Here is a 27,495-nt window from a genome sequence, read left to right on the forward strand (position 1 = left end):
AGACTGGACATCAGGATTGTACAAGGTTACTGAAATTGTGAGGCAACACCGTGCCTTCTAAACAACACTGTAAGTTGTGCCAAATATGGAAATGCCACTGAAATATTGAACTTAAGGGCTCAAAATGTAGACCCAAGGATGCAGAAGGGTTGACATCCCCAGGAAAAGTTTTCTTTTTTTTTTAATTTATATTTCGAGATACTGCACAGAACAGGCACTTCTAGTTCGAGCAGACACGCCGCCGAGCTACCCAACTATTTAACACTAACCTAATCACATGACAATTTTACAATGACCAATTAACCCACTAACTGGTACATGCTTGGACTGTGGGAAGAAACCAGAGCACCCAGAGGAAACCATTGCTGTCACAGGGAGAACAGACAAACTGAGGTGTAATAGCATCGCACTGACCACTATGAAACCGTGGCATAGGGTTTTGTAAAATAGGAAGAGCTTTGTAAAGCTCATGGAAATGTAACATTTATAATTAAAATGCAAAGTCACAATCTCAAGAGATTCTGCAGATGCTGGAAATCCAGACCAACACATACGAATGGCTGGAGGAACTCAGCAGGTCAGGCAGCATCCTTGGAAAGGAATAAACAGTCACCTACAAGCAAGAGAATATTATCTAGCCTTGGAGAGCCTCGCAATTTGCAAATGCATGGTTAAAAGGTGGGAAACTGATGGATTTATAGTTTCAAGGGGTATGAATCTTTCAGCTTAAGCCTATGGAGTCTGCCAGAGGACTTCACCAATGCAGTCCTGGCTTAGAAACCATAGGGTGAAGGATGAGAAGTCACTGAATAATAATTGCCTCCAGTCATGAAGTCCAGTCTGAACTGGTCATATTATGTTCACACCAAATGTTCCTGTGTCCATTTCATTCAAGTAATTAGCTCCATCACTGTCACACTGTCCAAATAAGCCAATGCTGTTTTCTCTCACTAACTTGACAGCAACATGTCTTCACTAGAATGACTAGCTTTTATATTCCTTTTGCTTGTGTTTCCCTCTTTAAACCCCCTTGTTAATCAGATAACTTCATCTACATCTTATGACCATGTCAACCCTGGGCTTATCTGATCCCTGTTGTCCTGTCAAACTCTTCCCCACCTACATAAAACTTTATAAGCTCTCCTTGATCCAATAAGAAGCAACTTTTTATCGTATCATAGTCATACTTTATTGATCCCGGGGGAAACTGGTTTTCGTTACATTTGCATCATAAATAATAAATAGTAATAGAACCATAAATAGTTAAATAGTAATATGTAAATTATGCCAGTAAATTATGAAATAAGTTCAGGACCAGCCTATCAGCTCAGGGTGTCTGACCCTCCAAGGGAGGAGTTGTAAAGTTTGATGGCCACAGGCAGGAATGACTTCCTATGACGCTCTGTGTTGCATCTCGGTGGAATGAGTCTCTGGCTGAATGCACTCCTGTGCCCACCCAGTACATTATGTAGTGGATGAGAGACATTGTCCAAGATGGCATGCAACTTGGACAGCATCCTCTTTTCAGACACCACCGTGACAGAGTAGTATAAGAGGTGTAGTATAAGATTATGAGGGGTATAAATAGACCTTTTTCCCCAGGACGGCAATGCCCAATACCAGAGGAAATCAGTTTAAGTTGGGTGGAGGAAAGTTTAGAGCAGATCTAATAGGTAGGTTTTTTACACCAACAGTAAGTGCTTGCAATGTCCTGCCAGGGGCACCGGGAGATAAGCACATGGATGCATGAAAATGGAGGGTTATATGCTATATGGGAGCGAAGCATTAGATTAATCATTGAATCAGTTTACATAGGTCAGCACAACATCTTGAGCTGAAGGCCCTGTACTATGCTGTACTGTTTTATGTTCTGAGATTTATGACTTCTTACCCTCTCAACCTCATTCTTATTGATCCTTGCATGGCTACAATGGCTTCTCATTCCAATACCCCTCGATTACCTTTGGTGTCTTGGTGTCCTCCAAGCACCTAACCTCAGTCTCCAACTACTTTTCACCTTGCAACTGCTCCGTTAGCAGAAACTGAATGCTACTGGTTTGATGTTTGATGTTCCATGCTGTTCGCTCGCTTTACCCTTTGCACAATTTGTTCTTTTTTTTTAACACTTTTGGTGTTTGTTGTTTCCTGGAGCGGGTTCCATGGTCTTTTCTTTGCTTTGTGGCTACCTGCGGGAGAACTAATCTCAGAACTGTGTTCTGTGTACATACTTTGACAATAAATGTATTTCGAATATTCTAATCTTTTAATACCTCAACATGTATGCTGGCAATTAATCACTTTAAAATAAGGTGTATATTCCTCTCCCTTTATTGCTTGTCCTGATGAAGTTCTTACTGAAACTTTGACTGTTCATTCCTCTCCATAGATGCTGCCTGACCTGCTGAGTTCCTCCAGCATTTTATGTGTGTTGCTCTGGATTTCCAGCATCTGCAGAATCTCTTGTGTTTCTGTAGTAAAATGATTGACAAGATGGGGTGGTGGGGGGAGTAACAGTGTGCCTGATAAACTGTGCAGTAATATAATCGAGGAACTTATGCCATAAACAAGGGTTAAAATGGAACGCAAAGGAATAATAGGGAAATACTGATCTGGCAACACACAAGTAAAAAGCAACGGGGTTGAAATCCATTGCCAGCCTTCCCTTGGTGTAAGGTCGGAGATACAGTCCTCAGATGCATTTTCTGAGGACTGTGAGGCAGACTGGGTTTTATCGCTGGATCCTGCATGAATCCAGCTCTGAGGGTAGAGACACCATCTGTCTCAGCATTCCAGCCTCCCTGTCCCTGTGTAAACCCATGATCTCCCTCCCTTCCCGTGGCACTTCCCATCAGAGCTGTCAGCTGTGGCCAACCACGATCCAGCAATGTTCCCAGGCCGTCTGCTGCAGGTTAGAACTGAGTAATTGTCAGCAATTATTTCAGCTCCCTCTAAAAATCTACATAGTCTAATGGAGAAAATCTCAAACCGTGTGAAATATAAAAGCAAAGGAGAATGAAAGGCGACTTGCCAGAGATATGAGGTAGAGATAGAGTGGACACCCATGGATTTCTTCATTTTTTATTTATTGGGATACAGTGCAGAATGGACCCTTACAGCCACGCCACCCAGCAATCCCCTAATTTAATCCTAGCTTAATCACGGGACAATTTACAATGACCAATTAACCTACCAACCGATTTGTCTTTGGACTGTGGGAGGAAACCAGAGCACCTGGAGGAAATCCTCGTGGTCATGTGAGGATCGTACATGCCCCTTACAAACAGCGGTGGGAAATGAATCCAGGTCACCTGTACTATAAAACGTTGTGGTCACCACTACGCAACTGTGCCACACCATTACCCAGGACAAAAATGGCTAATATCAGAGGGCATAATATTAAGGTGATTGGAGGAAAGTATAGGGACATGCCAAATGTAGGAAAGCAGCCAGTGAGTGAGTGGGCCAGTGAAGGAGTGGAGCTTTGAGGCTTTGACTCAAGAGGCTTCGACAAGAAGAGGCAGAGGACAAGCTTGCTCGCAGTTAATCTTTACAATGCCTCCTGAGATGGTGATGTGCCTCTCATGTGAGATGTGGCAGTCTTGGGGGAACGACCCTCTCCCGCAGAGTCACATCTGCCAGAACTGCATGCGACTGGGCGATCTGGAAAACCGTGTAAGGAATCTGGAGCAGCAGCTGGATGACCTTCGACTCATAAGGGAGAATGAGGCAGTCATAGATGAGAGCTACAGGGAGGTAGTCACACCTAGACTGTCGGAAGCAGGTCGTGTGGTGACAGTCAGAGGGGGGGAAGCGAAGGTGAGCAGACAGATAGTGCAGAGCACCCATGTGGCCATTCCCCTGAATAATAAGTTTACCGTCCCGGATACTGTTGGCGGGGATGACTGACCAGCGGTGAGCCACGGTGGCAGAGCCTCCGGCACTGAGTCTGACCCGGTGGTGCAGAAGTGTGGGACAGAGAAGAGGAGAGCTGTTGTCAATGGAGACTCTATAGTCAGGGGAGCAGACAGGAGATTTTGTGGACGTGAGAAGGACACCCGCATGGTTTGTTGCCTCCCGGGTGCCACGGTCCGGGATGTCTCTGACCGGGTGCACGACATCCTGGTACGAGAGGGAAAGCAACCAGAAGTCCTGATATATGTTGGGACCAACGACATAGGCAGGAAGAGGGATGAGGTCCTGAAGTGTGAGCTTCGGGAACTAGGCAGAAGGCTGAAGAACAGGAACTCAAGGGTGACTTTCTCAGGATTGCTGCCAGTGCTATGTGATAGCGATGGTAAGAATTGGAGGAGATGGCAGTTGGATGCGTGGCTGAGGAGTTGGTGCAGGGAGCAGGGATTTAGATTTTTGGATCATTGGGATCTCTTCTGGGGAATGTGGGACCTGTACAGATTGGATGGGTGGCACCTGAACTCGAGGGGGAGCGATATCCTTGCAGGTAGGTTTGCTAGCATGGTTCGGGAGGGTTTAAACTAATTTGCAAGGGGGATGGGACCCAGAGCAATACAGCAGTGAAAGAAGTGCATGGAGTATAGCCAGATCTAACATACAGAGAGGCTTTGAGGAAAGAGAAGCAGAATAAACAGTGTAAAGACAGTAAGGTAGAAGGGCTAAAATGTGTATACCTCAATGCAATAAGCATCAGGAACAGAGGTGATGAACTGAGAGCTTGGATACATACATGGAATTATGATGTAGTGGCCATTACAGAGACTTGGCTGGCACCAGGGCAGGAATGGATTCTCAATATTCCTGGATTTTAGTGCTTTAAAAGGGATAGAAAGGGCGGAAAAAGGGGAGGAGGGGTGGCATTACTGGTCAGAGATACTATTACAGCTACAGAAAGGGTGGGTAATGTAGCAGGATCCTCTTTTGAGTCAGTATGGGTGGAAATCAGGAACAGGAAGGGAGCAGTTACTCTACTGGGGGTATTCTATAGGCCCCCTGGTAGCAGCAGAGATACAGAGGAGCAGATTGGGAGGCAGATTTTGGAAAGGTGTAAAAATAACAGGGTTGTTATCATGGGTGACTTTAACTTCCCTAATATTGATTGGCACCTGATTAGTTCCAAGGGTTTAGATGGGGCAGAGTTTATTAAGTGTGTCCAGGATGGATTCCTGTCACAGAATGTGGACAGGCCGACTAGGGGGAATGCCATACTAGATCTAGTACTAGGTAATGAACCGGGTCTGGTCACAGATCTCTCAGTGGGTGAGCATCTGAGGGACAGTGACCACCACTCCCTGGCCTTTAGCATTATCATGGAAAAGGACAGAATCAGAGAGGACAGGAAAATTTTTAATTGGAGAAGGGCAAATTATGTGGGTATAAGGCTAAAACTTGCGAGTATGAATTGGGATGATGTTTTTGCAGGGAAATGTACTATGGACATGTGGTCGATATTTAGAGATCTCTTGCAGGATGTTAGGGATAAATTTGCCCCAGTGAGGAAGATAAAGAATGGTAGGGTGAAGGAACCATGGGTGACAAGTGAGGTGGAAAATCTAGTCAGGTGGAAGAAGGCAGCATACATGAGGTTTAGGAAGCAGGGATCAGATGGGTCTATTGAGGAATATAGGGAAGCAAGAAAGGAGCTTAAGAAGGGGCTGAGAAGAGCAAGAAGGGGACATGAGAAGGCCTTGGTGAGTAGGGTAAAGGAAAACCCCAAGGCATGAGAAGAAAAAAAGGATGACAGGAGTGAAGGTAGGACTGATTAGAGATAAAGGTGGGAAGATGTGCCTGGAGGCTGTGGAAGTGAGCGAGGTCCTCAATGAATACTTCTCTTCAGTATTCACCAATGAGAGGGAACTTGATGATGGTGAGGACAATATGAGTGAGGTTGATGTTCTGGAGCATGTTGATATTAAGGGAGAGGAGGTGTTGGAGTTGTTAAAATACATTAGGACAGATAAGTCCCCGGGGCCTGACGGAATATTCCCCAGGCTGCTCCACGAGGTGAGAGAAGAGATTGCTGAGCCTCTGGCTAGGATCTTTATGTCCTCGTTGTCCACGGGAATGGTACCAGAGGATTGGAGGGAGACGAATGTTGTCCCCTTGTTCGAAAAAGGTAGTAGGGATAGTCCGGGTAATTATAGACCAGTGAGCCTTACGTCTGTGGTGGGAAAGCTGTTGGAAAAGATTCTTAGAGATAGGATCTCTGGTCATTTAGAGAATCATGGTCTGATCAGGGACAGTCAGCATGGCTTTGTGAAGGGCAGATCGTGTCTAACAAGCCTGATAGAGTTCTTTGAGGAGGTGACCAGGCATATGGATGAGGGTAGTGCAGTGGATGTCATCTATATGGATTTTAGTAAAGCATTTGACAAGGTTCCACACGGTAGGCGTATTCAGAAAGTCAGAAGGCATGGGATCCAGGGAAGTTTGGCCAGGTGGATTCAGAATTGGCTTGCCTGCAGAAGGCAGAGGGTCATGGTGGAGGGAGTACATTCAGATTGGAGGATTGTGACTAGTGGTCTTCCACAAGGATCTGTTCTGAGACCTCTACTTTTCGTGATTTTTATTAACGACCTGGATGTGGGGGTAGAAGGGTGGGTTGGCAAGTTTGCAGATGACACAAAGGTTGGTGGTGTTGTAGATAGTGTAGAGGATTGTCAAAGATTGCAGAGAGACATTGAAAGGATGCAGAAGTGGGCTGAGAACTGGCAGGTAGAGTTCAACCCGGAGAAGTGTGAGGTGGTACACTTTAGAAGGACAAACTCCAAGGCAGAGTACACAGTAAATGGCAGGATACTTGGTAGTGTGGAGGAGCAGAGGGATCTCAGGGTACATGTCCACAGATCCGTGAAAGTTGCCTCACAGGTGGATAGGGTAGTTAAGAAAGCTTATGCGGTGTTAGCTTTCATAAGTCGAGGGATAGAGTTTAAGAGTTGCGATGTAATGATGCAGCTCTATAAAACTCTGGTTAGGCCACACTTGGAGTACTGTGTCCAGTTCTGGTCGCCTCACTATAGGAAGAATGTGGAAGCATTGGAAAGGGTACAGAGGAGATTTACCAGGATGCTGCCTGGTTTAGAGAGTATGCATCATGATCAGAGATTAAGGGAGCTAGGGCTTTACTCTTTGGAGAGAAGGAGGATGAGAGGAGACATGATAGAGGTGTACAAGATAATAAGAGGAATAGATAGAGTGGATAGCCAGCGCCTCTTCCCCAGGGCACCACTGCTCAATACAAGAGGACATGGCTTTAAGGTAAGGGGTGGAAAGTTCAAGGGGGATATTAGAGGAAGGTTTTTTACTCAGAGAGTGTTTGGTGCGTGGAATGCACTGCCTGAGTCAGTGGTGGAGGCAGATACACTAGTGAAGTTTAAGAGACTACTAGACAGGTATATGGAGGAATTTAAGGTGGGGGCTTATATGAGAGGCAGGGTTTGAGGGTCGGCACAACATTGTGGGCCGAAGGGCCTGTACTGTGCTGTACTATTCTATGTTCTATGTTCTATGTTATCAAGATGCTGCCTGCAAGCATGCCTTATGAAGAAAGGTTGGGTGAACTAAGGCTATTATCCTTAGAGTGCAGGATGACGAGGGGCGGCTTGATTGATGTGTATAAAATGATAAGAGGCATTGATCGAGTGGGTAGCCAGAGAATGCTTTTCCCCAGGGTGGAGATGGCTAATACGAGTGGGCTTTGGGTGGGATTTACCCGGGTGCTCTGGTTTCCTCCTACAGTCCAAAGACGTAGCAGGTAGGTTAATCGGTCATAGTAAATCGTCCTGTGATTAGGTTACGGTTAATCACGGTTGTGGTGTTGCTCTGGGTGGCATGGCTCAAAGGCCAGAAGGGCTTACTCCACACTCTAACGCTAAATAAAAGTAAAATAACTTTATAGTGATTGGAGGAAAATATGGAGGGGGGTTTGTCAGAGGTAGGCGTTTTACACAGAGAGTACGTGCGTGGAATGCGCTGCTATGGATATTGGTAAAGGTAGGTATATTAGGGACATTTACGAGACTTTTAGATGGGCACATGGATGAAAGAAATATGGAGGTCTGTGTGGGAGGGAAGGGTTAGGTTGATTTTGGAGTAAGTTTAAGGCTTGAAACAACATTATAGGTAGAAGGGACTGTTCTGTGTTGACCTGTTCTATGTTCTGTGAGTACCTAGAGTGAAATATGAAAATTTCTTTGATAAAATATCCCGATAGAGACCCAATGCTCCTTTCAGAGAGATGTTAGGTTCTATACAGAGGAATGTCCATTTCATTCAGTGTGAGAGTGAGATAATTCTGGTCACCCCCGTACAAGCAAGGTGCGGAGGCTTTGGAAAGGGTCCAGAAGATGCTTACCAAGGTGCTGCTTGAAATAAAAGAAACAAAGAAAAGGGGAAGTAGGACAAATTTTGTTTTCTCTGAAGCAGCTGGGGCTAAGGGGAGACCTGACTGAAGTTTGTAAGATTATGAGAAACATAGATAGAGTTGGCAGGATCTTTGTCCCAAGGTAGAAATGTCAAATCCTAAAGGATATACACTCAGTGGACACTTTATTATGTACACCTGTATACCTGCTCGTTAATGCAAATATCTAATTAGCCAATTACGTGGCAGCAGCTCCGTGCACAAAAGCATGCAGATCTGGTCAAGAGCTTCAGCTGTTGTTCAAACCAAGCATCAGAATGGGGGAAGAAATGTGATCTAAGTGAATGTGACTGTGGAAAGATTGTTGGTGCCAGACGGGAGGCAGTGGGGGACGGTGGTTGTGATTGAGTATCTCAGAAACTGCTGATCTCCTGGGATTTTCATGCACAACAGTCTCTAGAGTTTATAGAGAATGGTGCAAAAACAAAAAAATAAATAAACATCTATGAGCGTTAGTTCTTTGGGCGAAAACACCTTGTTAATGAGAGAGGTCAGAGGATAACGGCAAGACTGGTTCAAGCTGACAGAAAGATAATAATTACTCAAATAACCACATGTTACAACAGTGGTGTTGCTGAAAGGCATCTCTGAACGCACAACACATTGATCTTGAAGTAGATTGGATAGGCTACAGCTGCAGAATATCACAAATATATACTCAGTGGCAACATTATTAGGTACCTAATGAAGTTGCAAACAAGTGAACTTGGGTCTGCATGCTTTGACATTTCTACCCTGAGGCAAAGATCCTGCCATCCCTATCTCTCATAATCTGATAAACTTCAGTCAGATCTTTCCTCAGCCCCTGCTGCTTCAGAGAAAATAAAATGGTCCAACTTCTTCTTATAGTTTATACCCTTTAATCCAAGCAGCACCTTGGTAAACCCCGTCTGTACATTTTCCAAAGTACCTACATCCTTTTTTTCATATAGTGCGCATGCGCCGGTCGTGCATGCAGCCTGTTGCAGCCATTCCGACTAGTATTCTTACTTTTTTCTTCTTACTTTTTTAACTTACGTTATTTTTTATATTTTTTTTCATGGTAACACGTTGAAGCTGCACCCTCTCTAACATGCTGGTAGAGAAAGCTTTATTTGGGTTTTTAGCGCTGGAAATGTTGCATTCTGACACGTCTCATTAGTGGGGCAGAAGCATGGTCGCATTGTGTATTCCAGGGACCAGCTGATTGAGCTTATGCCGGCCGGTCTAGCGAGCAGAGCGGCGGACACCCCTGCTGAAATCTGGAGGAAAACACACAGAGGATGTAGAGGGGGATCACAAAGGTGAGGAAAGAGGACCGGGTCGAGACAACAGAGACTTGTGGAGAAGAGGAGTTCGATGGGTAATAAAATGGACGAGTTCACGGCGCTAGCCAGGAGTCAGAGAACATTTCGGGAGTGCAGTGTGACGTGTTTTACTGGAATGGGGCTGCACGAGGACATACCCGATCAAAACTTTTCCATGGACAGCTTCCAGACCGTTCGGGCTGACCGGAAGTACACTGAGAGCAGTAAGCGTAAAGGAGTTGGGTGCTTACTGTTCTGGTTAACAACGGATGGTGCAATCCAGGGCATGTTATGATCGAGGAATGTGTTTGTAGACCGGATATTGAACTTTTTGCTATTGGGCCCCGGCCATATTCCACCGAGATACAACACTGGGCGTCACGGGAGGTTGTTCCTGCCTGTGGCCATCAAACTTTGCAGCTCCTCCCATGGAGGGTCAGACACCCTGAGCCAATAGGCTGGTCCTGGACTTATTTCCATCTGGCATAGTTTGCATTTTGTTGTTTGATTGTTTGTGGTTTTTCTATTGCTATATTTATGCTCTATTCTTGGTTGGTGCAGCTGTAACGAAACCCAATTTCCCTCCGGATCAATAAAGTATATCTATATCTATCTTCCTTTACTGGGGTGATCAGAATTATCTCACTGCCACATTCAATGAAATGGACAATCCACTACATAGAACCTAACATTTCTCTGAATGGGACGTTGGGTCTCCGCCAGTGTATGTTATCAAAGAAACAGCTGAACCTCTTGACCATGTTAGCATGCTTTTATGCATTGAGTTGCTGCCACATGATTGGTTGATTAAATATTTGCAATAACGAGCAGGTGTACAGGTGTACCTAATAAAGTGGACACTGAGTGTACTTGCAGAGTGCAGACACTTAAGAATATAACTCTTGCTACATCATTATACCCAGATACTGCTATTTATTTGAGAGTTACTTCTTTCAGAGAAGGATCGATAAGAGCCAGAAATTGGAGTTGGCCTCTTTGTACCTCATTTCTGTTCTAAAGTTCAGTAAGATGGTAGCACATGTTTTTCATCACCACCAGATTTCTGCAGTAACCACTCCCCCTTTGATTCATTTCATACTCAATAATCACCACGGTAACATAGTGGTTAGTACGATGCTATTACAGCCCAGGGTGTTCCAGAGTTCAAAGTTCAGTTCCAGTGCTGTTCTGTAAGACACCTCTGTATGACTTCCCTGTGGAATGTGTGGGTTTTCCCCACGTGCTCTGGTTTCTTCCTACAGGCCAAAAATATCCCATCACCATCATTTCTGCCGATGCAGCCTCCTCTACATTTGTGAGACCCGTTGTAAATTGGTGGACTGCCACATCAAGCACCTCCACAGCATCTGCCACAAGTGAGGCTTCCCAGTGGCAAAACATTTTAATTCCCATTCTGACATATTGGTCCATGGTCTCCTCTTGTGCCAAGATGAGGCTGCCCTCAGGGTGGAGGAGCAACACCTTAAATTCCGTCTGGGCAGCCTTCAACCTAATGGCATGAATATCGAGTAAACAAAGTAAACAAATTTCACCCCCTCCCCTCTATTCCCCCTCTGACCTTTTACCTCATCTCACCCGCCAATTACTTCTCCCTGCGTCCTCTCCTCCTTCAGTTTCTCCTAAAGTCCACTCGCTTCTCCTATCAGATTCCTTCTTCTTCAGCCCTTGACGTTTCCCACCTAACTGGCTTCACCTATCACCTTCTAGCTAGCCTCCTTCCCTTCCTCCCACCTTTTTATTCTGGCATCCTCCCCTTTCATTCTCAGTTCCGAAGAAGGGTCTCAGCCCACAACATCGACTGTTCATTCATTTCCATAGATGCTGCCTGACCTGGTGAGTTCCTCCACCATTTTGTGTGTATAGGTTAAGAGGTCATTGAAAATTGCCCCATGATCAGGTTAGGGTTAATTGGGGTTGTGAGGTTGCTCAAAAGGCCAGAAAGGTCTACTCTTCACTGTATCACTAAATAATCTATCACTCTCTTTCTTGAATGCATTCAGTGACTGAGTCTCCACTATGTTCCTGGGCAGAGAACTACAAGACTTCCCCACCATCTGAGTGAAGAGATTTCTCTTCACCTCTGACACCAGTGGTCAACCCCTTCTTCTGAAACGCAACTCCTGATTTTAGGCACTGCAGAAGAGAGAGGTATCATTATTGCAGCTGCTCTGATAAATTTTACAGAAAAGATGTTTCATCGTTCCAAAGCTATGACATTATAAGACCATAAGACATTGGAGTAGAATTTGGCCATTCATCCCTTCTAATCCACTCTGCCATTCTATCATGGCTGATTTATTATCCCTCCCAACTCCATTCTCCTGCTATCTCCCCGTAACCTCTGACACACTTACTAATCAAAAACCTATGAACCTCTGCTTTAAATATAACTTGGCCTCCACAGCCTTCTGTGGCAATGAATTCCCCGCACTCTGACTAAAGAAATTCCTCCTCATCTCTGTCCTAAAAAAGACGTCCCTCTATTCTGAGGCTGTGCCCTCTGGTCCTGGACTCCCCACTATAGGAAATATCCTCTTCACATCCACTCTATCTGGTCCTTTCAATATTCGATAGGTTTTCAATGAGATTCTCCCTTGTTCTTCTGAACCCCAGTGAGTACAGGCCCAAAGCCATCCAACTGCTTTCATCTGTTAACCCTGTCATTCCTGGGATCGTTCTCGTGAATCTCCTCTGGACCCTGTCCAAACTCAGCACATCCTTTCTTAGATAGCGGGCTCAAAACCCCTTACAATACTCAGTCAGAGAAGATACAGCACAAACGCAGGCTCTTTGGTTCACTGAATCCATATTGACCATCAGTTATCCACTTCAATTTCTCTTGCCACATCCCGGACTCTATCCATAGGTGGTAAGTTCCATCAGTGAGTTGGCCTACCAAGCTGTGTATAGTTTACACAGTCGCTGGAAGACTTGTAAACTCATACAAAGAGCACGAGGTGTCAGCACAGAACCGGCATTACTAGAACCGTGAGATAACAGCTTGACTAAATGTTCATCTCCAAGAATCGTCACTTTGTCATGTGAGTTCCTGAGACCGCAAGAGTGATACTGACTGGAGCTTAGGTGAAGGTGGAAGTTCCAGACAATGAGGGATCCAACCAAGACCTCAACGGTGGAGCTGGCGGAAGATGATGACACATCACAATGGCGGTGAAGGCGGAGGAAGGCTGTAGAAGTGAAGGATCCCCTGTCATCTTACATTCCATGTGACTGAACCCTAACCAATGCATCAGCCTCCCCATGTACCCTGAGAAGACCACTGGGGTCTCTCTCTCTCATCCATCTGTGATATTTATCCAGAGCGCTGTGTATGCAGGGCCCTTAGCACTGCCAATGATTCTTCCCATCTGTCCAACAATCTCTTTGACCCCCTATCATTAGACAAGAGGTATCATAGCATTAGTGCAAAAACTGTTAGAATGGGAAACATCTTCTACCTCCAGGCTGTAATATTACTGAACTCCCTGCCACCACCCAGGTCTCATCACATATGAAGCACCATTAGTGTTATACTGTTTATTTTTTATTGTTTGCTGAAAATGCACTTTATTGCTTGTTAATTTATTTGTGGTAATATTACTTTGTGTTGTGTCTGTGAGTTATACAGTATGCCCTGGTTGTGCACCTTGGTCTGGAGGAATGTTGTTTCGTTTAGCGGTATACACGTGTATGGTTGAATGACAATAATCTTGACCTTGAACTTGAACTTGGATGAAATTACGCACAAGTATTCACCATTCAGGGAATGTCAACTCAACTTGACCAATTGCACTAGTACTACTAACAGTGTCACTGTGTCACAGTGCTCTACCTCCCTCTGTTCATTGCTTTTGGAAAGCAGCAACAGAAAGAAATGTAAGATTAGCTTTACTTATTCAATTCCCCATTCTGCCCCTCTTACCTCTTCTCTTCTCCTCACCTGCCTATCACCTCACCTTGGTACTCATTTCCCCTATGATCCACTCTCCTCTCCAATCGGATGCCTTCTTCTTCAGCCATTTACTTTTTCCACCTATCACCTTCCAGCTTGTACTACTTCTCCTCCCCCACCTTCTTATTCTGGCTTCTTCTCCTGTCCTTTCCAGTCCTGAAGAAGAGTCTCAACCTATAACATCGATTGTTTATTCCTTTCTATAAATTCCGCCTGACCCCAGCATTTTGTGTGTATGTTAGTTTTATTTGACACATGTACGTTGAAGCAGAGAGTGAAATGTGTCATTTGTGTCAGCAAGTGTCGACGCAAGTGTCGTCAATGCGAACAATCTTCAAACAGAAATGGCAGCTCGCCACCTATCTTCCCTTCATTTTCCATAAGTTATTCCTTTTCAGAATTAACCTCACCACAGGAAACTGCAAATGGTAATTAACGACATGAATCTTCTGTTAATGAAGAGAGCATTCATGTCCGTAACAACTTTCACATCACCCCAATTATCACAGCCAATGAAGTACTTTTGAACTGAAGTAAGTACTTCAATGTGGTATTTGTATGGGTTTATTACTGTCACATATACCAAGATACAGTGAAAAGATTTATAGAAGAAGATTAGCTTTATTTGTCACATGTATGTTAAAATATACGATGAATGCGTCATTGTGCCAAATCAAATCAGCAACGATTATGCAAGTGTCACTATGCTTCTGGCACCAACAGAGGATGCCACTACTCACTAACTCTAACCTGTACATCTTTGGAATGTGGGCGGAAACTGCAACACCCAGAGGAAACCCATGTAGTCATGGGGAGAATGTACAGACTCCTTAAAGTCAGTGGTGGGAATCGAACCCCATTCCCACCTCTTGTGCTCTAAGTATAACCGCCGTTCTATCCTTTGCATTCTGTTCATGCAGGTCAAAACATTACACAGAGCAGTGAGCTAGGATAAGGAAAAACAATAGCAAGGCAGAATGAAGTTTAAAACACCACCAATAAACTGCAGTGTGGGTAAACAATAAAGACCAAGATCATCATGAGGTAGATGGTGAGGCCTAGAGTCCATCTTATCTAACAAGGGGTCCAATCAAGAGTCAAGCTGTTCTTGAGCTTGGTGGTACATGCTTTGAAGTTTTTTGGTTCTTCTGCCCAATGGCAGAGGAGAGGAGAGGATGGGTGGAGTCTTTAATTATGCTGGCTGTTTTACTAAGGCAGCGAGAAGTGTAGACAGAGTCCATGGACAGGAGGCTGGTTCCTGTAATGTGCTGAACTGTGTCCACAGCTCTCTGCAGTTTCTTGTGCTCACTTGCATTTCAGTTGCCAAGCCAAGACTTTATGCATCCAAACAGAATGTTTGCTACGGTGTGTTGATAAAAATCTGTCAACAGCCAATAAATTCCTGATCTTTTATTTAGATCAAACAAGGAAAAAAAACAGGACAAGAGAGACTTGGTAATTGGGTGCCACACACAAAAAGTATCAAAATTATGAGGGGTATAGACAGGATAAATGCAAGCAGGCTTTTTCCACTGAGGTGAGACTGAAACTAAAGGTTACGGGTTAAGGATGGAAGGTGAAATATTTAAGGGGAATATGAGGGAGAACTTCTTCACTCAGAAGGAAGTGATAGTGTGGAATGAGTTGCCAGTGGAAGCGATGGATACAGGTTTGATTTCAACGTTTAAAAGAAGTTTGGCTAAGAATAGAAATGGGAGAGGTACTGAGGGTTATGATTCAGGGGCAGTTCGAAGCAATGGGACAGCAGAAAAGTTTGTCACGGACTGGATGGCTGAAGGGCCTGCTTTTCTGCTGTCGTGATCTATGACTCTATGACTCTATAAAGCTGGAGGACCTCAGCAGGTCAAGCAGCAGCTTGGACAGAAACGAACAGACAATATCTCAGGTTAAGACCCTTCAATAGGAAAGGAGAGAGCAGAGTATTTGTTACGCAGGAGAGCCCTCTGCAATATACTGGCATGGGCATTCTGAAAGACTTAGCAGCATGAAAGGCATACTATATTCTACATCAGCACTCTTGAGACATTCTCCTGAAGGCTTTTAATCTTCTACTGGATGTGATAATTCAGCTGTTCCAATCAATTTCCTGTTTGTCATTTATCTACCACCAGGAGGAGGAGAAATCTTCCCAATTATTCTCAGCACTGGTTGAAAAAATTGGTTCCTAATGGCCAAGGCAGAAAAATCATAGCAAGAAGACACTGTTCTGCAAAACACACAAAGGGATCCATTAGGCAGGCATGGTGTAACATTCTTTAATCCGGAAGGCTGTCTTTAGCTCTTCTAATGTTCATAATTTACCTAAAATATTCACAAGAGGAGGTAAGCCCATCGTAATTACTCATTTGCTATCCGACCCTCTCACGGTCTGGCTCCTCAATACTCCTCTTTTCCCAGCTGCTCTATGAGAGGGATTAATGCTCTTACAGGCATTAAGGGCCATGCCACAGAATGATGTGATATCATTAGGCTGTAAAAGAAAGATTGGGCTGCTGGTTATAATTCCCAGCAAAATGGTGCATTACACAAGTGATTTTGATATCTATTTAAGGGGCACATGAATATACACTCAGTGGCCACTTTAATAGATACACTTGTACACCTGCTTGTTAAAGCAAATACTTAATCAACCAATCATGTGGCAGCAACTCAATGCATAAAAGCATGCAGACACGGTCAAGTGTTTCAATGAAGTTCAGACCAAACTTCAGAATATGGAAGAAATGTGATCTAAGTGACTTTGATCGTCTCCAAGATTTTCATGCATGACAGTCTCTAGATTTTACAGAGAATGGTGTGAAAAATTAAAAAATGTCCAGTGAGCGGCAGTTCTGTGGGTGTAAAATGAGAGAGTTCAGAGGAGAATGGCCACACTGATTCAAGCAGACAGGAAGGTTGCAGTAACTCAAATAAACATGTATTACAGCAGTGGTGTGCATAGAAGCATCTCTGAATGCACAACGTGTCGAACATTAAAGTGGATGGGCTACAGCAGCAGAAGACAACACTGGATTCCACTCGTACTTAATGAAATGGCCATAGAGAGTGCGTCCATAATAATTGAACTTCTAGCAACACACATCAAAGTTGCTGGTGAACGCAGCAGGCCAGGCAGCATCTCTAGGAAGAGGTACAGTCGACATTTCAGGGTCTCGGCCTGAAACGTCGACTGTATCTCTTCCTAGAGATGCTGCCTGGCCTGCTGCATTCACCAGCAACTTTGATGTGTGTTGCTTGAATTTCCAGCATCTGCAGAATTCCTGTTGTTTGCATAATTGAACTTCTATTACTTTGCCTTTTGGGAGCAGGTTATGGTGCAATTTCTTCCGATATCTTTATCCTAAATGCCTGAAGTTTTGTACTTGAGGAAGTCCAAAGAGATGTTTCAGAAAGCTTTAAATAGTTGCAGAAAATGCCAGAAATACTCAGTAGGTTACGCACCATCTGTGGAGAGAGAAACAAGATGAATACACTGGACGCATTAGTGAGGATGTCATGAGGACAGGTTGAGCGAGCTGGGGCTTTTCTCTCTGGTGTGAGACAGGATGAGGGATGATTTGATAGAGCCACACAAGCTGACAAGAGGGACAGAATAAGTGGACAGACAAAGACTGTTGCCCAGGATGGAAATGGCTAGTATGAGGGGGGAATAGTTTTAAGGAGATTAGAGGAAAACATAATGGGGATGTCAGAGTTAAGTTTTTTTTATGCAGAGAATGGTGAGTATATGGAACGCCCTGCCAAGGGTGGTGGCAAAGGCAGATACATTAGGGATATTTAAAGAACTTTTACATAGCCACATAGATGATAGAAAAATGGAGGGCTACATAAGAGGGAAGGGTGAGATTGACCTGAGAGAAGGCTGAAAGGTCAGCACAACATCATGTGCTGTCATATTCTTTATTCCGTGAGATTCAGCATGTCAGCAGGTAGACTAATAAACATTTGCAGAGGCACTGTTGACAGGGTCCTGACTGGCTGAATTATGAACTGCTACAGCAATTCTAAATGTGGAGGACTGCAGAGTCTACAGACCATGGTGGACACAGCCCAGTCCATCGTAGGAAAATCCCGTCCCCACTACAGTCAGCCTCTACAGCAGGTGCTGCCTAAAGGGTGGGCATTTATCTTCAAGGATCTCCACCATCCGGGTCATGCCCTCTTCTCGCTGTTACCATCAGGCATGAGCTATAGGTTTCAATAAATATCAACGGGTACATTTAATGTCAGAGAAATGTATGCAATATACATCCTGAAATCCTTTTTCTTCACAGACATCCACGAAAACAGAGGAGTGCCCCAAAGCATGAATGACAGTTAAAACGTGAGAACCCCAAACCCCCCCCCCACGCACAAGCAGCAACAAGGCAAAGACCCCTCTCCTCCCCCACCAGCAAAAAAAATCAGCACCCTCCACCGAGCACTCAAGCATGCAGCAAAGCATCAATGAAGACACAGACTTGCAGTACCCCTAAAACTACTCGTTCACCCGGTAATTTGACATACCACAGGCTTTCTCTCTAATAAGGGAAAAAGAGGTCACGGCGAGAGGGGAGACATAACAAACAACTCGCTGATATACAATGTTAAAAGTCTATTGTCTGCACCCAGACAGTCAGCACTAAAAAGGCGCAGCTCTCTGGGCACACAACCCCCGGCAGCTAACCCGCTGCTCCCAATGTTCCGTATTCTCCCACGATGCTTCGTTCAAAGGCATTGGCCTAGAATCAGCACATCTCCAGAGCCACGAAAATCCGGAACCCAGAAGGCACGCTTGCCTTCCCAGCTGCGTCCTTGGGATATCAAAAAGTGGCCGGTCGTGAGACCCTGAGAGCGGGTCCCATTCCCGCAAATAGAAGCCTGAAGTCCCACACCACGAGGTTCAGGAAGAATTACTTTCCTACAACCATCAGGTTCAGGAACCATTCAGCACCACCTTGCCCCTACCCCAGCAATAGAACCCTACAGCCCAACCTTGCACTATCCTGACTTGTCCCAGATTGTCTCTCTTTATTTTGCAATTTCTTGCTTTTCCACAGTTATTTTCACTGTATGGTATAATTTTAATTGCAATTCATTTCCATAGATGCTGCCTGACCTACTGAGTTCTTTCAGCATTTTGTTTGTGATGCTTTGGTAATACCAAGATGCAGTGAAGAGCTGGTCTTGTATATCCTTCATACAGTTCAAATCATTACACCATGCATTAAGGTAGAACAAGGTGAAACAATAACAATGCAGAATAAAGTGTAACAGCTACAGAGAAAGTGTAATGCAGGTAAATGATAAGATGCAAGATCATAATAAGGTAAATTGTAAGCTCCAGAGTCCACCTTGTTGTACTAGGGAATCATTGAGTAGTCTAATTACAGCATGGTATGATTTATATTCTGTGTATTGTCTGTGCAAAGTACCTGTGTTGCTGCTGCAAGCAAGATTTTCATTGTCGCCGTAGGGTAAAGATTAGCTTTATTTACCACTTGCACATCGAAACACACAGCAAAATGCATCGCTCGCGTCAAATCAAATCACCCAGCATTGTGCCAGGCAGCCCGCGAGTGTTGCCACACTTCCGGTGGCAACATAGCATGCTACCACGCACTAGCCTTAACCCGTATGTCATTGGAATGTGGACGGAAACCGGAGCACCCGAAAGAAATCCACAGTCACAGGGAGAACTTACACGCACCCTACAGGTAACGACAGGAATCAAACCCCAATCGTACAGCTAACACTGTAAAGGTGTTGCTCTATATACCATGCTACTGTGCTGCGGACATGACAATAACCTTGACTTGACTTGATAATGATACTGTAAACCACAACAGAATCACAGGACAGCAGCACAGCAAGCTTCCACAAACAGCCCTGAGGTGAAATGTCCTGTTGATAATGTCTGACTTCACCAGACAGAAGACAATGTTGTCCATATGACCGTGAGATATAGGAGCAGAATTAGCCTATTCAGCCCATTGAGTCTGCTCCACCATTCCATCATGGCTGATTTATTATCCCTCTCAACCCCAATCTCCAGCCTTCTCCCTGTAACATGTGACACCCTTAATAATCAAAAGCCTATCAACCCCTGCTTTAACTATACTGAATGGCTTGGCCTCCCCAGCAGAATTCTACTGATTTATCACCCTCTGGTTAAAGAAATTCTTCCCCATCTCTGTTCTAAAGGAAAGCCCTTCTATTCTGAAAATGTGTCCTCTGGTCCTAGATTCTTCACCGTAGGAAACATCCTCTCCACAAACATTCTATCTGGACCTTTCAATATTTGATAGGTTTCAAAGAGATTCTTCCTCGTACTTCTAAGCTTCAGCAAGTACAGCCCCAGAGCCATCAAACGCTCCTCATACATTAACCCTTTCATTCCTGGGATCATCTCATGAAACTTCTCTGGGCCCTCTTCAAAGCCAGCACATCGTTTCTGAGATAAGGTGCCCCAAACTGTTCACAGTACTCTTCGTGCAGTCTGAGTGATGCCTTAATAAAGCCTCAGTTCTTGTTTAGTGACATTGCTGAGCAAGTGGTCATGGTACGTCGAAGGATCAGGAAAATGGAGCCTCAGCTTCTCTCTTCATCTGAGGAGAATCTCCAACTGCGCTGGACCCAAGTAAGACATCAGCACAATCTGCATAATTAATTCCTAGTCATTGGAAGGCAATGAGAACGCACCAAGAACGCACACTAATGCCTCTACTTTCTCAGAAGGTTAAAGCAATTCAGCATGTTCTCATTGATCCTCACAATTTTTTTTGATGTGCCAAAGAGAGCATCCTGTTGAACATATCGATGCAATTTACAAAGAAAGCACGATAGCAGTTACATTTATTTCATTGGCAGTTTGAGGAAATTTGGTAGATCAGCAAATTTCTACAGATGTACGGTGGAGAATATTCTAACTGGTATGGGAGTGCCAATGCCAGGATCAGAAAAAGTTACAGAGGATTGTAGACTCGCTGGGTCCACCTTGGGCACGAGCCTCCCCAGCATCGAGACATGAAAATGCGATGCCTCAAGAAGGTGGCATTCATCATTAAGGGTCCTCACCATCCAGGACATGCCATCTTCTCATTTCTGCCATTAGGGAGGAGGTATAGAAGCCTGAAACCAAATATTCAACATTTTAGGAACCCAATTCTGATTTTGATTCTGTCCAGATGCATCACAACTTGGTATTGACTGAGACCTCAAGAATCTGCGAAGAGCTGTGGGCATGGCTCAGTTTATCATGGAATAGTCTTCCCTTCATAGACTTTGTCTATATTCCCACTGCCTCAGTTAGGCAGCCAACGTATTCAAAGACCCCCACCTCCCCAGACATTCTCTCTCCCACTGGACAAAAGATACAAATATCTGAAAGCACCTACCACAAGGCTCAAATTGTCAGACTATGCAATGGATCTCTTGTACGTTAAGATGGATTCTTGATCTGACAACCTCCTTTGTTATGATCTTGCACCATATTGTCTGCCTGCACTGCAGTTCTCTAACTCTAACACTAGATTTCTTCATTCTGTTATTGATATTCCCTTTTACTACCTCCATGCCCCAATGTGATGAAATGGTTGCCATGCAAAATAACGTTACTTCACTGTACTGGGTGGCTTCATGATAGCTAAGTCTGAAGGAAAACACAGGCAGCATCCCGAGATACTATCAAACTGAATGTGTTTAGTGTTGATGTCAATAAAATAGATGTTTCAACGTTGTTAAATGTGACACAGAGTTCTCATTCGTTGGTGAGGAAAGCCTCTACTTTCTGAGAAGGCTGAAGAGGGCAGGACTTTGAACATCCATACTCACATCATTCTACAGATATGCAGCAGAGAACATTCTGACAAGCTGCATCTCTACATGGTAAGAAAATTGCACTGCGACAGACAAGAAGGCTCCACAACATGTTGTCAAACTGCCCAACAGATCACTACCCGCCATCAGGGACATATGTACACAAAGGCACCAGAAAAAGGCCATCAATATCATGAAGGATCCTACCCACCCTGCTCATGGACTGTTTGTCCCACCCCCATCAGGGAGGCTACGTACTGTCCATGACAGGACCAACAATCACAAAAACAGTTACAGATTTCCCCAAACAGTAAGCACCTCCACTGAGTGCTTTATTATTTCCTATCAGTCATCTTATGTACAGACAGTCCTGGGCCGAGCGTCACATTATGGACATACAACTAATCTATACATATATATATATATATAAGCTATCTAATGTATTTACATTTATTGTGTTCTTTTTTTGTGCTCCATCAGATTCAGAGTACCAATTATTTCAGTCTCTTTTTCATTGATTTACTGGAAGTGACATTAAGCAATCTCCAACAATTTTGAATCTTGAACAATCATTTCCAGATGCTGAATCAGGCAGTACAGGGCAATGACAAGGATTATTCTGAAACAAAAGTGCACAATTCAGTAACTCAGTTTCAATAACACACCCAGAAAAATCACTTAAGGGATGACCTGTCAGGCATGGATTATGGTGTCAACCTAGTTTATTGATAAGCCTTAAAAAACAAAACATTTTTTGGCGAATTGCTTTAAGATTTCGGGAATGCAGCGAGCTCAAATGGACGTTGTGAGTCACCAATGTGAGCGTATGCTGCCACCTTGTGGACATCACTGGAAGCTGCGAGCATAGCATTGTTAATGACAACTGGGATGTGAAGATTTCTCCCGATGGTCATTTATTAATGAAGTCATAAATAGATTAAGGAGAATACTAATGGCCACCACTTCTTCAAAACCTGGAGATTTGATGGGCAGAAGGGCCTGTGCCCTATGACTCTAATTGCATTATTGTTTCAGTGTCATACAGCACAGAAGCAGGTCATGTTATATAGCACTACCGCACAGATTCAGGCCTTTTGGCCCATCTAGACTGAGCTAACCTATTATTCTGCCGAATCCCATCAGCCTGCATCTGAACCATAGCCCTCCATTCCCCTCCTATCCATGTACTTACCCAAACTTCTCTTAAATGTTGAAATATACTTATTGTTGCCAAACAATTGGTACTAGAACGTACAAACATCACAGCGATATTTGATTCTGTGCTTCACACACCCTGGATTACAAATATTAAGTATTTAAAATACTAAAAATAGTTAAAATTAGTAAATATTAAAAATTTAAATTATAAATGATAAATAGAAAATAGAAAAATGGGAAGTAAGGTAGCGCAAAAAAACCGAGAGGCAGGTCCAGTTATTTGGAGGTACGGCCCAGATCCAGGTCAGGATCCGTTCAACAGTCTTATCACAGTTGGAAAGAAGCTGTTCCCAAATCTGGCCATACGAGTCTTCAAGTTCCTGAACCTTCTCCCGGAGGGAAGAGGGACGAAAACTGTGTTGGCTGGGTGGGTCACGTCCTTGATTATCCTGGCAGCACTGCTCCGACAGCGTGCAGTGTAAAGTGAATCCACAGACAGAAGATTGGTTTGTGTGATGTACTGCGCCGTGTTCACGATCTTCTGCAGCTTCTTTCGGTCTTGGACAGGACAACTTCCATACCAGGTTGTGATGCGCCCTAGAAGAATGCTTTCTACGGTACATCTATAAAAATAAAACCTGGATCCAGCACTTCTGCTGGCAGCTTATTTTAAACTTCCACCATCCTTGAGTAAAGAAGTTCCCCCTCATGCTCCCCTTAAACATTTCAGCTGTGATAAATATCACTTCTCTGTGGGTGGTGCAAATGATTTGCAGCACCAGCGATCAACAATCAAAGTTCAATTTGCGCCGCAGTCTGTAAGGAGTTTGTACGTTCTCCCAGTGGCTGCATGGCTTTCCTACGAGTACTCCAGTTTCCTCCTACATTCCAAAGATGTATGGGTTAGGGTTAGTAAGTTGTGGGCATGCTATGTTGGCGCCGAACGTATGGTGATACTTGTGGGCTGGCCCCAGCACATCCTCGTACTGTGTCGGTTGTAGACACAAACGATACATTTCTCTGTATGTTTCAATGTTTTGGTGTACATGTCAAAATCAGATTTAATATCGCTGGCATATGTCATGAAATGTCTGTCTTTGCAGCAGCAAGACAATGCAGTACATAATAATAGGAAAAAACTGTGAAGTACAGTAAGTACATATAAAATAGTTAACTTAAGTAAGTAGTGCAAAGTCTGAAATTAAAAAGTCATGAGGTTGTGTTCTTGGGTTCAACGTCCTTTCAGAAATCAGATGGCAGAGGGTAAGAAGCTGTTCCTGAATTGTTGTGTGCGTGCCTTCAGGCTCCAGTACCTCCGTCCTGTTGGTAGCAATGAGAACAAGTCATAGCCTGTGACAAATAAAGCTAATCTTTCTTTCCTAATCTTCCTCTGATCATCAATGTCAATAAGAAACTCAGACAATGTCATAAGAATTAAATTACTTGAACCTCGGTAGCACATTTCACGTCTCTGAACTTTCAAAGCATTTCATGGCCAGCTCAATACACTTCATGTGGTCAAAATGTAGTGAAAATGAAAAAAATGAGTGCTTCAAGGGTGTGTACTCTCCCTCACCTATTTTTCTCTCCACACTAATGACTGTGTCTCCAGTGATCATCAATTAAACTGACAGAATTTGCGGGCAGCACCATTGTCATTGGACTAATCACAAAAGGTGATGAATCCAAGTACTAACAGGAAGTCAACAAGCTAATGTCCTGCTGAAATCACAACAACCTGAAGCTGAATGTCCTCAAAACTATGCAGATGGATATTGACTTCAGGAGAAATGTGTCTCCTCTCTATCTTCAACACCGTTAGCATCGTTTCAACATTCAGATTGCTAGGCAGTGTTATCTCACAGGACCTCATTGGAGAGCCAGATCTCCTTCATTAGGTTCAATAGGTACATTTAATGTCAGAGAAATGTATACAATAGACATCATGAAATTCTTTTTTCTGAAAACATTAACAAAAAGACTCAGAAGCTGCACTTCATGGGTGATTGGTAAAATTCCACCTTTCCCGGAACATACTGGTGCAGGTCTACACTGCCATCATAGAGAGCATCCTCACGTCATCCATTACTGTCTGGTCTGGTGCAGCATCCTCCCACAATACACAGAAACAAACGGTCAGGTCAGATAAAATGTCATTGACTGCAGTCTACCATCACTGCAGGACTTCCATCTGGCCAGGACAAAGAAATAAGTGGGGAAAATTATTGCAGCCTCTACCCACCCAGCGAAATGCCTCTTCCAAAAGCTACATTCTGGAAAGCACTATAGGGCTGTTGAAACAAAACTTTCACACCATTTTTAAATTTCTTCTCCAGGGTGTTAATCTGATCAACCATTCTAGTTAGCACCCCCCACCCCTTTCTATCTATTACTCCCATTACCGCACAACACTGTAAACACTATAAACCACATTTATAATGCTGTTTATATGGTAAATACATGCTGGTATTTATGTATTTATACATATTTTATTCCATGTCTGTTCCTTCACTCCTCAAGCCTGCCCAACCATTCAACATAGTCATAGCTACCTCCTCCAAGCTTAATCCCTTCTGTTAAACTTTCACAAAGGCCTCAATTTCCCGATCATTCAACAACATCTCTACTTCCTCCTTTAATACCCTGAATGATCTACACTAGAGTTGAAAGCTCAAAGTAAATTTGAAAGCTCAAAGTAAATTTATTATCAGAGTACCATCTACAACACTGAGATACAGTTTTTGCAGGCATACTCAATAAATCCATAATAGAACAATAATTATAATAGTGCTCAATGGTGGGGAGGGGTTGCCGTGATGCACTGGGCTGTATCCACTACTTTTTGTAGGGTTCTCCATTCAACAGTCATAGAGCCATACAGCATAGAAATAGGCCCTTCGGCCCAACTATTCCATGCTGACCGTCGGGTCCGCTCCACCATTCCATCATGGCTGATTTATTATCCCTCTCAATCCCATTCCCCTGCTTTTTTGAGGCCTTTCAATATTCAATAGGTTTCAATGAGCTACCCATCTGTGTAACGGACCAGGGTAAGCATAAAACTGGGAGAGCAGGTAAAAGTGAAAAAAATAGGGGTTTTATTTACCCAAAATGTTTACAAACTCAACAGAATTGTTCTAGAGTCCAAACTTGAATAAGCTAAACAGAACTTGATAACAACAACATAGTAAATACTCCTCAAACCAAGAGACACCACCCATCTCCTGACTGCGGGTTCATATTCGATGTTGGCCAGTCCATAGTAAATTGCAGGGGAGAGAAAACATTCCTCTCCTTAAAAGATTTTGCATAAATGAAGCAGCTCCAGAGAACACCCCTCTGGCTGTAGCAGAATGGCACAATCCAATTATCCAGCCCCATCTACTATGGCTGGTGTAATGCAACAGCACAGCTCAGTTGTTTGCCAGATTATCAGGAGGATCGTTGGCTACAGGACACTTTAGTATGCCCGGTTGATGCTGCAGCTGGTAATTGCAGCCGCCACACCATCACTCTTCCTCAGGCAGTTCATTCCATGGTGAGGCCTACGTCCATCAGGGTTGACCATGGATGTTTTGTCTAGCTATTTTGAATATGTAAGTCTGGGCAGTACGATATGGAGAGCAAGCTCTCCTCTCCAAGCATCTGATGAACCCAAAAGAACAGCAGAGACCAATACAGTTTGGTACCAGCAGCGTCACAGGAATGTCCAGTCAGCATTGATCGCAACATAGGACTGCCTTAGGGACTCTGGGTTCTTCCCTCAGGATTCACCACCAAAGCCTTCCCCATGAGTGGGGTATAGCCACAGGGCAGTGGAGGTTTGAGATAGGAGTTTTCCTTCTCCTAGATGAGCTGCCAACCACAGCTGATGAGCCCCGTCTACATGAAGTGACTGGTTTTTAGGGCACCAGTAACCCACCTTTGCCCCTTCTGGCAGTAGAAGCAATTCCACCGGGCTTAGTATCTAAGCCACATGTGAAGGCCAGGAGCTGGGCTTGATTGTCAGAGGCTCATTGAGGTGCAGGTCAATTGGAGCATTTAATAGGTATCAGGAGCTTATCCCTATTACCACCCCAGCTATAACAACGACAAGGAGCCAGGTACTCTCTGCCTTCTGTGTGAAGAAAGTAACTTCACAGATCTCCTTTAAATCTCTCCCTTCTCATCTTGTATCTGTGCTATCTGGTTTTGGACTCCAGAACCCTGGGGAAAATACCTTGCCCATACTGCTCATGATTATATGATTATACAATCTTCTATCAGGTCGCTCCCTCATTGTCTTGCACTCCACGCAATATAGATCCAGTGTGGCCAACCTCTCCCTATAGTTCATGCCCTCTAATCCAGGCCCAGGCCACCTCCTCATAAATCTCTTCTGCACCCTCTTCAGCTCGACAAAGTCTTTGTTGGAATGTAGTGACCAAAACTACACCATCACTCCAAGTGAGGCCTCACCAACAATTTAAATAATTGCAACATAATGTTCCTATTCCTAAACCCAAAACACTGCCTGATGAAGTCCACTATCTGTCAGGATAGAGAGCTCCAGAAATAGACAATTAACATGATTCGGTGAGGGGAATCACCCAGTGATCTAAGAAATAATAAGGAAGCTGGGAGTGATACAGCCCAGTGTATCACAGGTAAAGCCCTTCCCTTCATTGAAATCATCAATGCTAATTGCTTATTTATTTACTATTTTTTTTCTTTTTGTATTTGCAGTTTATTGCCCTTTGCACACTGGTTGTTTTTCCGCCTCTGTTGTGTGTGGTGTTTCATTGATTTTATTGTGTTTCTTGGTAATTACTGTGAATGCCTGCAAGAAAATGAATTGCAGAGTAGTATATGGTGTTATGCATGTATTT

This window comes from Mobula hypostoma, chromosome 10 (genome assembly GCF_963921235.1).
Source record: "Mobula hypostoma chromosome 10, sMobHyp1.1, whole genome shotgun sequence".
NCBI lineage: Eukaryota > Metazoa > Chordata > Chondrichthyes > Myliobatiformes > Myliobatidae > Mobula > Mobula hypostoma.